Below are 12,498 nucleotides of genomic sequence, written 5' to 3'. Positions count from 1 at the left end.
AGTCTCAATCTCTCCTACTGAAGTTTCACTTTAATTAAATACACCTATAATGCTGTTCTCGGGAGCCAAAAAATCTTACCGTGTTATAGGTGAAACCGTTATATCGAACCTGCTTTGATCCTCTGGAGTGCACAGCCCGGCCCCCCAGAGCACTGCTTTACATCTGAATTTGTGTTATATCAGGTTGTGTTATATTGAGGTAGAGGTGTAATTGAATAATTAACAAAGGCAGAGAAAGTTAGAATGACTCTGCTTGGGGCACTCACTTGAGACATGGCAGTGGCCTGTTCAAATCCCTTCTCATCTGGCAGAGGAGGGACTTGAACCCCCTTTGTCCCTGCTCTTTTGTGGAGTTAGGCGGCAGCTGAGTACGCTCAGTGGATTGGGCCCCACTTGTGACTTAGGCAGCCAAACCCCTGTCTGCTCCTGGTTTGTGGATTGCTACCAAAGATAAGTGCTTTCCACCAGCCCAGACTTGGGGGCTGAACTCAGAGAGGGTGCGGGGCTTAGCACATCCCTCTTGCTGGCCTCTTCCATTGACTCCCCACCTACCTTGCTGGTTTTGTGGATTGTTATCAAAGGCGCCTGTCTCACCCCATTTACGGTGAAGGCCCCTACCTCAGGGTTCCTGTGATTTTCTAGGTGTCTAAAGGTTAAGCATTGTGATGCCTCAGGCCCTTTTGTGGATTCAGGCCCTAGCCCTTTCAGTATCATTATCCCCACTTGACAGCTGGGAAACTGAAGCACAGAGTGGTGCTGTGGCTTGACCAAGTAGTCTACTAGCTTGGAATTTGGGTGAGCGCTAAGGGGTAACCCATCAGCTAGAAAAAAGTTGTTTCTACTACATTAGGCACCTATCTAGTGTTCATCACCAGCATGGATAGAGATGGTGGAAGTGGTGCAGTTTTTCTATATTGCACGATGTTTAAATGTTATCAGGCATCCAATCTGAAAAAATAATAAAATCACAAAAAGAACCACAGCTCATAGAAAGGTGGTTTAATTTTGACCAAAATTGGCAGAAAGGTTTGAAATACAATTGATGATAGAACTACATACTCAAAATAACACTGGTTTGAAATGCTTGGGAAATATTTAGCCCCCAATGATATATTTTATACATATTCCTGTGTTGTTTTGCTTTTGGTTAAAACAAGTCTGTAGTCAAACAACACTGAGTTTTTTTGTACCATGTGTTACATCAAAATATTTGTCATTTGTAGAATGCACTCATCTGAGAAAAGATTTTGTCTGCCATTTTTCTGAAGTTATGCAGATATGACCCCCTACTCCTTAATTATAAAACACATTTTGAGGTTATCTGATCTGCCGGAGACACACGTGGGGAAGGAACGTGGAATGGAATCTGTAAGGCTAGGGCCGAGACTGTAGTGTAGAATATTGCAAACTATAACCATGGCTGTTAAATAGTTAAGATAACATGCCACAAAATTGGCAGGGCAAATAACAGAAACAAAGAAAGAGTTAAAAGAAAGCAGGAGAAGCCACAGAGCCCTAGAATGCTCCTGCTCTCCTAACAGGGCAGCAAGCACTCCAGAGACAGCAAGCATGGAAACTGCTGTAAAAAAACCTACCCCCCCCCCCCAAAAATGTGCTGTCCTGTTGTAAATATTTTTGGTCATCAGCAAGCTTGAGGTAGCTACCTTGTGCTTGAAGAATGGGAACAGAAATGGAAAAAGGTGGCCCTAGCAAAATTAAAAGATGCATTAACAGATGGTGTTGCCCAAAAACAGTTAACTGGAGCGTGTAAAGGCACTTCTTCCTTCCATTTGGCATGCAGATAAAAGCAAGAAACACCGGGGGAAACAAATTGAGGCTTTGCAAGAACAGGTTACAAGCCTCACTTTCCTTTCAAAGCCAGGATAAAAACCAGGGGTGCGGGTTCCCAAGTGCTTTAACCCCTGGAGCCACACTCCTTGCTCATGGCTAAAAATAGAACCTTCTTTCTCAAATATTTTTACATACCGGTTACATTTTCCTTTATCTCTTTTCTCAGTTTGCTAAACTTGCTCCTGCTGCTTGTACCTTAAGATAACTTTATAGAGTTAATGTCTCGTGGCTCAGGTCCCACTACCTCCCTAGGTTGCTCTTCATCCCCTCTTCCTGCTTCCCCCCCCCTCAAAAAAAAAAGTTGTAATTTTTACAGAAACCTCTGAAAGATTAAAAATAGAACAAAACAATCAAACAGAGAAAAAACGCAGGGTAAATATTTTACTTCAAAAAACTCCAGTAAATAAATAATTGTAACCCTTCAGGAATGCAATAGCAATAGTCTTAATCAACGACTTAGATGTTGGCGTAGAAAGTACGCTTAGTAAGTTTGCAGATAATACCAAAGTGGGAGGGATCGCAACTGCTTTGGAGGACAGGGTCATAATTCAAAATGATCTGGACAAATTGGAGAAATGGCGTGAGGTAAACAGGATGAAGTTCAGTAAAGACAAATGCAAAGTGCTCCACCTAGGAAGGAACAATCAGTTTCACAAATACAGAATGGGAAGAGACTGTCTAGGAAGGAGTACGGCAGAAAGGGATCTAGGAGTTACAATGGACCACAAGCTAGATATGAGTCAACACTGATGCTGTTGCAAAAAAAGCAAAGATGATTCTGGGATGGATTAACAGGTGTGTTGTGAGCAAGACGCGAGAAGTTATTCCGCTCTACTCTGCGCTGGTTAGGCCTCAATTGGAGTATTGTGTCCAGTTCTGGGCACCGCATTTCAAGAAAGACGTGGAGAAATGAGAGGGCCAGAAAGAGAGCAGCAAAAATGATAAAGGTCTAAAACATGACCTATGAAGGAAGCCCGAAAGAATTGGGTTGTTTAGTTTGGAAAAGAGAAGACTGAGCGGACGTAATAGCAGTTTTCAGGTATCAAAAGGTGTCAGCAGGAGAGGGAAGAAAACTTGTTCACCTTAGCCCTAAGGATAGAACAGGAAAGCAATGGCTTAAACTGCGCAGCAAGGGAAGGTTTAGATTGGACATTAGGAAAAAGTTCCTAACTGTCAGGTAGTTAAACACTGGAATTAAATTGCCTAGGAAGGTTGTGGAATCTCCATCTCTGGAGATATTTAAGAGTAGGTTAGATAAATGTCTATCAGGGATGGGCTAGACAGTATTTGGTCCTGCCATGAGGGCAGGGGACTGGACTCGATGACCTCTTGAGGTCCCTTCCAGTCCTAGAGTCTATGAATTATTTCTAACTTGCTTGAATATATGGTTGCCAAGCAACAGAAATGCACACTCTGCTTCTAATCTTAACCCTTAACTAATATTTGAAATATGGGCTTTTCTTATTATCACAGAGTTGTAAAATAAAATTATGGAAAATGCCTTGTTACTAAATTAATACAATTTTTGCAAATATTAATATGATTATTTTTATTAAAAATTAAGGTAATAACTTGCTTATTTAAATGGTTAACCATTTTATTTTTTAAAATATGTTTATATTTTATTTCGTATAGGTATAAGAAGTCTGGCGCCATTAGTTTTTAATTGTAAGTTTGTCATGTACATCATGTATGCTGCCGTGTGGTGTCTGTGTGTGTAAAACATCACTTTTTAAAAAAATTATTTTATTTTTTGCAACAAAATTTTCTACCTTTTTTTTTTTTTTAAAAAAAAATATAAGTGGTACCACACTATTTTATAATTATGTTTGGGGTATAAGAATCATAATATTATTGTCACCATTTTTTTTAAAGTTCAAAAAGGTCTCAGTTATAAATAGACGCATTATTTGTTGAGGCAGAAATATATGTACAATTAAAAACCAAAAGAATTCTTTTATTAATCATTTTTTTGTTTTTTTTTTTTAATTCAAAGAAAAAAATATAGGGGGAAATCTCAACATTAAGATAAAGGTAATATTAACAAAATCTCAATTTCTTGTTTGGGTTTTTATGAACTTGTTTGCTATTTTAAATATCCCTATAAAAATGTCATAGCAAAAATGTTTAAAAATAACAATTTTATTCATAAAGCTAACCAAAGGGTTTCAACAGGTTTCCACCTTTGGCTCCCAAACACAACAAAGTGTCATAAAAATTTAGTACCCTTAAAGTGTTTGCATGAACTTGCATTTAAAATTTATTTTGGTTTAATTGTTATACACTTTTTTCTTATGTTCTGTTGCAGGGAAGTAGTTGTTAACGTTTGTGTTTCTAAACACTTAGAAGTAGAATTGGTATCACAAGCAAATTAACTCTAAAAGGCTTGGTAAAAATGATGTTACTAACTTTTGCTAAAACAGAGTGCTCGGCAAGGGAAAGCAATACACCTTCTAACTAGGGTGACCAGACAGCAAGTGTGAAAAATCAGGATGGGGTGAGGGGTAATAGGAGCCTATGTAAGTAAAAAGACCGAAAAATCGGGACTGTCCCTGTAAAATCAGGATATCTGGTCACCCTACTTCTAACAGAAGATTGTGAGCATCTATTCTAGCAATTAAACATTACATTTAGTATCAAATATTAGTAATGCACCTCAAATAAAAATGAATATACAATTGCAAAAGTATAGCTTGTGTTATAAAATACTTTGTTTACAGTGTAACAAGGACCAAGTTAATCTGTGTATTAAATTTGCATTATTAAAACCCAGAAGAAATATAAAACAAAAAAAAAAACTTATGTTAACTAACTAGCTGTTTAAAGGTGCATCCCCCAGACCAAAGACACTAGAAGATATCAGTTTATAGTGAAGAAACCCCCTCGCATAAAAAAACCTAAAAATAAAGTGCTTTATAAATAAGAGACTGGCCAACTACACCTCAGTTTACCATATATGGACAATTAAGTTGGCAAGCAGCTAGAAACCACAAGCTGAACCAGGTTAAACTGTCATTTAATTGAATTTGGCTACTGTGCACAAACCAGTTGCATTATTGCTGTATTGTTATATTATTGCTGTACACCATTTACAATGTGCATAACATTGCTAAACCATTTAACTAATACACAGGTAAAAATCAACAAACGAATGGCAGCTAACATGAAGGCAAGAAAAAAAATTGTTAAAAAAATTGTTACATAGTAACTACAAATTGGGTAAACAAATTTCCTGGCAGTACCACCCAAAGAATAGTGCATGTGTTGTGATGGGGCAAGGCCAGATGGCTACAGTAAAGTACTGAGAAACAGGTATGTTAGTCCCAGGCTAAACAAATCCCTAGTACCCTGGTAACCAAATGGCAGTTGCTCCAGGTTAATCAAGGCACCTAGAGCCAATTAAGATCTTTCTAGAAGGAAGGCAGTAGAGATAGCTACTTTAATTAGAACCGTAGAGAGAGCTACTTTTAAATTAGACAAACCTGCAGCCATCAAGGCATGGCTAATCAGGGCCTGGGTTTAAAAAGGCGCTCGACCAGTTGCATGAGCAGGAGAGCAGAGGAGAAGGAGCGTGTGTGAGAGCTGAGACAGAAGCAAGGCAGCTGAGATGAAGAGCATTACTGCTGGAGGAATTGAAAGGACAAGCCGTATCAGACACAGAGGAAGTGTCTGTGGGTGAGGATTAAGAACGGTGTTTGGAGGAGAGGCAATGGGGAAGTGCCCAGAGTGTGTTAGTTGGTCTGCAGCTGTTACAGGAGGCACTATAGGACAGCGGCAATCCACAGGCCCTGGGCTGGAACCGCGTAGTATGAGGCGGGCAGGGTTCCCCGCAGCTCCTATCAGACACAGAGGAGCTGACCCAGACGTGGGTTCCAAGAGGGAAGATCACTGAGGTGAAAAATGCGCAATGAAGCAAGCCAGGCACCTCAAGGTAGAGGAGGAACCGGTTTTTCAAGTGTGTACCAAGATATTGCTCTGAGTCCAAGTTCACGTTATCCCCTGCTAGCTTTGATGGTTTGGCTTTGAACATACAAACAGGCCAATTGGGTTCAGACCGATGGGCCATCAGCCCAGTATCCTGTCTTCTGATAGTGGATGGGCCAGGGTACCAGGCTTCACAGGGACATGAACAGAACAGTTGCATCGGTAATTTATAAGCCATCCAGTCCCAGCATCTGGCAATCAGAGGTTTTAAAGACACCCAGAGTATGGGTTGGCATCCCTGACGGTACTCTTGGTTAAGAGCACGTGGAAGGACCTATACTCCATGTATTGATCTAATTCTTTTTTGATACCTAGTTAGTTTTGCCTTCCAACATCCCCTACCAATGAGTTCCACAGTGTGAAACTGTGTGTTGTGTGAAAGAAGCACCTTCCTTCTGTTTATTACTTTAAAGTCGGTACTCCTGATTTTTGTGTTATGTAAGAGTAATGGCCTTCCTTCACTACAATTTCATAAACTTCTATTACCTGACCCCCCCTGTCCCTCTTTTCAAGCAGCCACAGGACCCCAGTTTTTTTTAATCCCTCATCCTATGGAAGTTGTGTCCATCCCCCTAATCATTTTTCTTGCCCTTCTCTTATACCTTTCCCAATTCTACTCCTATGATTTTTTTAGACGATGAGGAGTTCAAGAACTGCATGCAGTTTCACAAAAGTGGCATGATGCTATTTTCTGTCTTATCTAGCTTTTCCTAGTGGTTCCTCACATCTGTTTGATAAACACCACGCACACTGAGCAGATGTTGTCAGAGACCTAGCCACAATGACCCCAAGATCACGTTCTTGAGTGGTACCAGATGTTTAGAATCATAGACTCTAGGCGGAAGGACCTCGATAAGGTCATCGAGGCCATCTCCAGCCCTCACGGCCAGGAACAAATACTGTCTAACCATCCCTGATAGACATTATCTAACCTACTCTTAAATATCTCAGAGATAGAGATCCACAACCTCCCTAGGCCAAGTTATTTTCCAGTGTTTAACATCGCTGACAGTTAGACCTTTTTCCTAATGTCCAAACTTAAACATTTCTTGCTGCAGTTTAAGCGCCATTGCGCTTGCTTCTATCATTAGAGGCTAAGGTGAACAAGTTCTCTCCCTCCTCCTAGCTGACACCCTTTTAGATACTGGAACTGCTATTATTGTCCCCGCCTCAGTCTCTCCTTTTCCAATCTAAACAAACCTAATTCTTTCAGCCCTTCCTTCATAGGTCATGTTTTTTTAGACCTTTAATCATTTTCTGCTGCTCTTTTCTGGGACCCTCTTCCAATTTCTCACATCTTTCTTGAAATCAAGGTGCCCAACTGGACACAAACTCCAGACTGGGCCAAACCAGCACAGAGTAGAGCGGAAGGATACTTCTCATGTCTTGTTTTACAAACACACCGTTAACGCATCCCCAGAATCACGTGTTTGCTTTGTTGCAACAGTATCACACTGTTGACTCAATTAGGCTTGTTTGGTCCACTCCCCATGACCCCTAGATCTCTTTCTCTACTCCTTCTTAGACCCCAGTCACTTCCCATTCTGTATGGTGTGAAACTGATTGCATGTTCCTTCTAACGTTGGTAGCACTTTGCATTTGTCTTTCATTGAATTCATCCGGTTTACCTCAGACCATTTCTCCTAATTTGTCCAGATCATTTGAATTATGACCTTGTCCTCCAAAGCAGTTTGCATCCCTCTCAGTTTCCTTAAAGCAGTATAGTCTGCCAAAAACTCCTGATCAGACACAGGAGGAGCTGACCCAGACTGTGGGTTCCACAAGAAGGGAAGATCACTGAGGTGAACAAATCCGCCAATAAGCGCAGGACCCACCAAGGTAGAGGAGGAACTTTGTCACAGTGTGTACCCAAGATATTGCTCTGAGTCCAAGTTTCACGTTATCACCCTGCTTACTTTGAGTGTTTGCTTTGAACATACAAACAGCCATAATGGGTCAGACCCATGGTCCATCCAGCCCAGTATCCTGTCTTCTGATAGTGGATGGGGCCAGGGTACCAGGCTTCACAGGGAATGAACAGAACAGGGTAATTATTAAGCAATCCAGTCCCAGCATCTGGCAATCAGAGGTTTAAAGACACCCAGAGTATGGGGTTGCATCCCTGACTATCTTGGTTAAGAGCCAGTGAAGGACCTATACTCCATGTATTGATCTAATTCTTTTTTGAACCTAGTTATAGTTTTGGCCTTCACAACATCCCCTAGCAATGAGTTCCACAGGTGAACTGTGTGTTGTGTGAAGAAGCACTTCCTTCTGTTTATTTAATTTAATAGGGTGACTCCTGATTTTTGTGTTATGTAAGGAGTAAATGAGCCTTCCTTCATACAATTTCATAAACTTCTATCACCTGACCCCTGTCACCTCTTTTCTAAGCAGCACAGGACCAGTTTTTTTTTAATCCCTCATCCTATGGAAGTTGTTCCATCCCCCTAATCATTTTTCTTGCCCTTCTCTATACTTTTCCCAATTCTACTCTATATTTTTTGAGATGAGGAGTTCAGAACTGCATGCAGTATTCACAAAAGTGGCATGATGCTATTTTCTGTCTTATCTAGCCTTTTCCTAGTGGTTCCTCACATTTTGTTTGATAACACCACTGCACACTGAGCAGATGTTGTCAGAGACCTAGCCACAATGACCCCAAGATCACGTTCTTGAGTGGTACCAGATGATTCATAGATTCATAGACTCTAGGACTGGAAGGGACCTCGAGAGGTCATCGAGTCCAGTCCCCTGCCCTCATGGCAGGACCAAATACTGTCTAGACCATCCCTGATAGACATTTATCTAACCTACTCTTAAATATCTCCAGAGATGGAGATTCCACAACCTCCCTAGGCAATTTATTCCAGTGTTTAACTACCCTGACAGTTAGGAACTTTTTCCTAATGTCCAACCTAAATCTCCCTTGCTGCAGTTTAAGCCCATTGCTTCTTGTTCTATCATTAGAGGCTAAGGTGAACAAGTTTTCTCCCTCCTCCTGATGACACCCTTTTAGATACCTGAAAACTGCTATCATGTCCCCTCTCAGTCTTCTCTTTTCCAAACTAAACAAACCCAATTCTTTCAGCCTTCCTTCATAGGTCATGTTCTCAAGACCTTTAATCATTCTTGTTGCTCTTCTCTGGACCCTCTCCAATTTCTCCACATCTTTCTTGAAATGCGGTGCCCAGAACTGGACACAATACTCCAGTTGAGGCCTAACCAGCGCAGAGTAGAGCGGAAGAATGACTTCTCGTGTCTTGTTTACAACACACCTGTTAATGCATCCCAGAATCACGTTTGCTTTTTTTGCAACAGTATCACACTGTTGACTCATATTTAGCTTGTGGTCCACTATGACCCCTAGATCTCTTTCTGCCATACTCCTTCCTAGACAGTCTCTTCCCATTCTGTATGTGTGAAACTGATTGTTCCTTCCTAAGTGGAGCACTTTGCATTTGTCTTTATTGAACTTCATCCGGTTTACCTCAGACCATTTCTCCAATTTGTCCAGATCATTTTGAATTATGACCTTGTCCTCCAAAGCAGTTGCAGTCCCTCTCAGTTTGGTATAGTCTGCAAACTTAATAAGCATACTTTCTATGCCAACATTTAGATCCCATCATTTTGGCTGAACAGTTGGGATTGTGCTTTCCCATGTGCATACTTTGCACTTGTCAGCACTGAATTTCATCAGCCATTTTGTTACCCAGTCACCCACTTTACTGAGATCTATTTGTAATTCTTCACAGTCAGCTTTGGACTTAACCAGAACCAGCTCCAGGAACCAACTAAAGAAACAGGTTTTTGGGGTGGCATGTCTGGGTATTTGGTGGCAATTCAGTGGTGGGTCCCTCAGTCCCTCTCGGAGCAAAGGACCTGCTGCCAAAGAGTGAAGCGGCGCGATTGCACTGCTGTGGCTTTTGGGGGGGGGGGGAGAAAACCTGGAGCTGGCCCTGGACTTAACTAGCTTGAGTAATTGTCTGTTGTCTGGAAACTCTGCCACCTCACTGTTTAACCCCTTTTCCAGCCCATTTAGGAATATGTTGACTATCACTGGTCCCAGTACAGATCCTTGGGGAACCCCACTGTTTACCTCTCTCCACTTAGAAAACAAAGGGTAGGAATAAATTGTGTTTTCAATCTTTTCACCCATTACTTTTCAAATTCTTTCTGGACCAACCTTTTCCACCTGACTTGTCAGAGTTTATGCCCCTTTCTAGTTTCCTGAATAGGATGAGACTTTAAAGGATGCCTTTTTGCCTCTAACTGCCTCTTTTATGCTATGGTTTAGCCACGGGAGCTTTTTTTTTTTAAATATTTGGGATATACAGTACATTTCATTTGACCTCTATTATGGTGTTTGTAATTAGTTGCCATGCAGCCTGCAGGCATGTCACTCTTGTGGTGCCTTTTAATTTCTATTTAACTAGCCTTCTCCTTTGTGTGTGTGTCCTGCCCCTTTTTGAAGCTAAATGCTATTGTGGTGGGTTTCTCTGGTATTTTCCCCTCTATTGAGCTGTTAAATTTAATTACATTATGGTCACTATTACCATGTGGTTCAGTTATATTCACCTCTTGGACCAGGTCCTCTGTACCACTTAGGACAAAATCAAGAATTGCCTCTCCCCTTGGGGGTTCCAGGGCTAGCTGCTCCAAGAAGCAGTCGTTTAATGGTGTCTAGAAATTTGCTCTCTACATCTCTTCCTGAAGTGACATGGACCCAGTCAATAGGGGATAGTTGAATCTCTCAGTTATTACTGGGTTTTTTAGCCTTTCTAATCTTCCTCAGTTATTTCACAGTCATAGTCACCCTCCTAGGGGGTAGCATATCCCTACTGCTATAGCCTTATTATTCAAGCATGGAATTTCCATCCATAGAGATTCTGTGGTACAGTTTGATTCCTTTAAGATTTTTACTATATTTAACTCTATGCTTTCTTTCCAATATAGTGCCATGCCCCCACCAGCACAACATACTCTCATTCCTAAATATTTTGTACCTTAGTATTACTGTCTCATTGATCATCATTCTGCTTAGTTTCCGTGATGTCCATTATATCACTAGCCTCCTTTAATACGAGGCACTCACGTTTACCCAGCTTTGTCTTTAGAATTCTAGCATTTGTATACAAACACTTATAAAATGTCAATATTTAGTTGGCTGCCTTCATGGGATGTAACTGAATGGGACTCTTCTTTGTTTGACTCTTCAGTGCCTACCTGCACTTTATCAGCTTCTATCCTCTCCTCTTTATTAGGAGATAGAGTATCCCCTTTAAATTAATCCTCCCCTAAGGGATGTCTGTCCAAACTCTATGCTCTTCTGCGGCTATTAGACCTTAGAGTTTTTAAACTATGACCTATTTTAATTTTACATACCAGCAATCTGGTTCCATTTTGGTATAGCTGGAGTCTCTCATTCCTGTATAGGCTCCTCCTTTCCCCAAAGGTTCCCCAGTTCCCAGTAAACCTAAATCCAAACACCAGCATCTCATTCATGCAGTGAGACCTGTAGTTCTTCCTGTCTAACTAGCCCCTGGTATGGAACTGGAAGCATTTCAGGGAATGTTACTATGGAGTTCCTGGATTTCAAACTGTTATCTAGCAGCCTAAATTTGGCCTGCAGGACCTCTCTCCTTCCTTTCTCTATGTCATTGGTACTAACACATACCACAACCAATGGCTCCTCCCCCAGCTCTGCACATAGGTCAATCTAGATGTCTTGACAGATCCCCATCCTTTGCAACTTGCAGGCAATTCACCATGTAGTTCTCCCAGTCATCACAAAACCTAACTAGCGATAATACTTAGTCCTGCCATGAGTGCAGAGGACTGGACTAAATCACCTCTCAAGGTCCCTTCCAGTCCTATGATTATCTGTCTCTTCCTAATAACTGGGGTTACCTCCCATGGAGGAGTATCCGTAATGAGAGGATACCATGTCATCACCTGGAAGGAGGGTCCTAACTCTGGGATTGTTTCCCTCCACTCCAGCTTGGTGTTCTCCTTCCCTGAGAGACTTTCAAGCATGTTCTTGCATGTGACTCACAAACCTGCTTCCTTGTGATCTGCCTCAAGTTCTGGTATTGCAGAATGGGTGCCAGGCACTACTTTCACTGCTTGTGTGATGTGAACCCACCAACAAGGTATATTTCATGATCAGCTGATCATCTCTGTTCACACTCCCTGCTCCCGTCACTGAGGAGACAGTTTGCATTGTTAGGTGTATTCTTTGATATGAGCTTCAAGTCTTGCTTTGATGATGGTGTTACCACATTCTGGTTCCAAACTGCTTGCTTTTGACAGTCCCCTTGTGGGCTCTCACCAGTTTTCATTGATTCTTCATTTGCACCAACAGCAGGGTATTGTCATTTTAGTCCAAGGATAAAGATTCAGTAGCAGATCATACAGCTCCCAAAAAGTTTTTCCACTTGGCAGGGTCTGTGCATACCATTGGTAGAATCCTCGTGACATCAGTAATAGCTAACGTTGGCTTACAGGAGGCTGGTAGCTCAATCACTGATAGATTTTTCTGCAGCCAAGACAATGTGCTGCTCTTTGGCTTGTCTACACTACCGCAGGGGGTCGATCTAAGATCACATAACTGAAGTTGTGTGAATAGTGTGGCTGAAGTCAACGTATTTGGATCTACTTACC

The 12,498-nt window shown here is 41.5% G+C and overlaps 1 long non-coding RNA gene across 1 annotated transcript; it reads left to right on the top strand.

Moving 5' to 3' along the window:
• The first annotated feature begins 3,056 nt into the window (after positions 1-3,056).
• Positions 3,057-4,131, top strand: LOC116836256 (uncharacterized). The gene is made up of 2 exons (XR_004376410.2): positions 3,057-3,519; positions 3,848-4,131. It is a non-coding gene; the product is annotated as an uncharacterized LOC116836256 (long non-coding RNA).
• The last annotated feature ends 8,367 nt before the right edge of the window (positions 4,132-12,498 follow it).

This window comes from Chelonoidis abingdonii, chromosome 9 (genome assembly GCF_003597395.2).
Source record: "Chelonoidis abingdonii isolate Lonesome George chromosome 9, CheloAbing_2.0, whole genome shotgun sequence".
Lineage (NCBI taxonomy): Eukaryota > Metazoa > Chordata > Testudines > Testudinidae > Chelonoidis > Chelonoidis abingdonii.
The sequence above is the reverse complement of the archived record's forward strand: the minus strand, read 5'-3'. Positions and strand labels throughout refer to the sequence as shown.